The sequence below is a fragment of the Musa acuminata genome, unplaced genomic scaffold (assembly GCF_036884655.1).
Source record: "Musa acuminata AAA Group cultivar baxijiao unplaced genomic scaffold, Cavendish_Baxijiao_AAA HiC_scaffold_872, whole genome shotgun sequence".
Taxonomy (NCBI): Eukaryota; Viridiplantae; Streptophyta; class Magnoliopsida; order Zingiberales; family Musaceae; genus Musa; species Musa acuminata.
In genome coordinates, this window is record NW_027021095.1 from 25,001 (window position 1) to 27,500 (window position 2,500).

Below are 2,500 nucleotides of genomic sequence, written 5' to 3' on the forward strand. Positions count from 1 at the left end.
AAGAACAGGCCAAAAACTGGCCAAAACGGCCCAAAAACGGGCCAAAACTGGCCATTTTTGGCTGCGCGAGCGAGCGGCGAGCGGCGGACAGCGAGCGAAGCGAGAGGCAGCACCGTCCCTGCTATACGAAAGCCCCATCCAGCCCTGTGCCACCCGGGGGGTTCCAGGGTGCTGAGATGGCTGACGTTTTGCTCCGCTCTCGACGGTCACCGCGCAATGCAAGAACAGGCCAAAAACTGGCCAAAACGGCCCAAAAACGGGCCAAAACTGGCCATTTTTGGCTGCACGAGCGAGCGGCGAGCGGCGGACAGCGAGCGAAGCGAGAGGCAGCACCGTCCCTGCTATACGAAAGCCCCATCCAGCCCTGTGCCACCCGGGGGGTTCCAGGGTGCTGAGATGGCTGACGTTTTGCTCCGCTCTCGACGGTCACCGCGCAATGCAAGAACAGGCCAAAAACTGGCCAAAACGGCCCAAAAACGGGCCAAAACTGGCCATTTTTGGCTGCACGAGCGAGCGGCGAGCGGCGGACAGCGAGCGAAGCGAGAGGCAGCACCGTCCCTGCTATACGAAAGCCCCATCCAGCCCTGTGCCACCCGGGGGGTTCCAGGGTGCTGAGATGGCTGACGTTTTGCTCCGCTCTCGACGGTCACCGCGCAATGCAAGAACAGGCCAAAAACTGGCCAAAACGGCCCAAAAACGGGCCAAAACTGGCCATTTTTGGCTGCACGAGCGAGCGGCGAGCGGCGGACAGCGAGCGAAGCGAGAGGCAGCACCGTCCCTGCTATACGAAAGCCCCATCCAGCCCTGTGCCACCCGGGGGGTTCCAGGGTGCTGAGATGGCTGACGTTTTGCTCCGCTCTCGACGGTCACCGCGCAATGCAAGAACAGGCCAAAAACTGGCCAAAACGGCCCAAAAACGGGCCAAAACTGGCCATTTTTGGCTGCACGAGCGAGCGGCGAGCGGCGGACAGCGAGCGAAGCGAGAGGCAGCACCGTCCCTGCTATACGAAAGCCCCATCCAGCCCTGTGCCACCCGGGGGGTTCCAGGGTGCTGAGATGGCTGACGTTTTGCTCCGCTCTCGACGGTCACCGCGCAATGCAAGAACAGGCCAAAAACTGGCCAAAACGGCCCAAAAACGGGCCAAAACTGGCCATTTTTGGCTGCGCGAGCGAGCGGCGAGCGGCGGACAGCGAGCGAAGCGAGAGGCAGCACCGTCCCTGCTATATACGAAAGCCCCATCCAGCCCTGTGCCACCCGGGGGGTTCCAGGGTGCTGAGATGGCTGACGTTTTGCTCCGCTCACGACGGTCACCGCACCACGCAAGAACGGACCATAAACAGGCCAAAACAGCCCAAAAACGGGCCAAAACTGGTCATTTTTGGCTGCGCGAGCGAGCGGCGAGCGGCGAACAGCGAGCGAAGCGTGAGGCAGCACCGTCCCTGCTATACGAAAGCCCCATCCAGCCCTGTGCCACCCGGGGGGTTCCAGGGTGCTGAGATGGCTGACGTTTTGCTCCGCTCACGACGGTCACCGCGCCATGCAAGAACGGACCAAAAACAGGCCAAAACAGCCCAAAAACGGGCCAAAACTGGCCATTTTTGGCTGAGCGAGCGAGCGGTGAGCGGCGAACAGCGAGCGAAGCGAGAGGCAGCACCGTCCCTGCTATACGAAAGCCCCATCCAGCCCTGTGCCACCCGGGGGGTTCCAGGGTGCTGAGATGGCTGACGTTTTGCTCCGCTCACGACGGTCGCCGTGCCACGCAAGAACGGACCAAAAACAGGCCAAAACAGCCCAAAAACGGGCCAAAACTGGCCATTTTAGGTTGCGCGAGCGAGCGGCGAGCGGCGAACAGCGAGCGAAGCGTGAGGCAGCACCGTCCCTGCTATACGAAAGCCCCATCCAGCCCTGTGCCACCCTGTCACGAACGGTCGTCGCGCACCCGCAACAACTTCGTTCAACGAACCGTTCGTCGCTCACACCCGCATGTACAGCTGCTTAACAGCATGTTTTCCCATGGTTTTGGGTCATTTTGCTTGTAAATATGTAAGTTCGAACAAGCTGCAGCGTTGCAAAGCGATCGCTCACCGAACCGAGCAAAACAGCCCCAAAACAGCCCAAAACGGCTTCGTTTTCGCGTGCCGCGGGAGGTGAGCGGAGTGCTGCCTCCGCTCACCAAAATGTCAGCCATCTCAGCACCCAGGAACCCCCCGGGTGGCACATGGCTGGATGGGGCTTCGGTTATATACCGGGCGTTGAACACTCTTTCGCAAGTTCGTACGTGACCTTTACGGGAACTTGGTGTTGCGTCCGGGACCAGGTGAGCGGCTGTTTGTGGGCTTGCAGCTGTTCGTTCATCCTTGAAAGCCTTGTTTTTCCCCCTCTCCCTCTTTTCTCTTGTGCACACAAGGTGTTCGACGAATTGCTTGTAAAGCTTTCCTTTTCGCGAGACTTCGGGACGTGTCCGTTGCTCGTTCTTTCGATCTAACTCTCTTTCTCTTT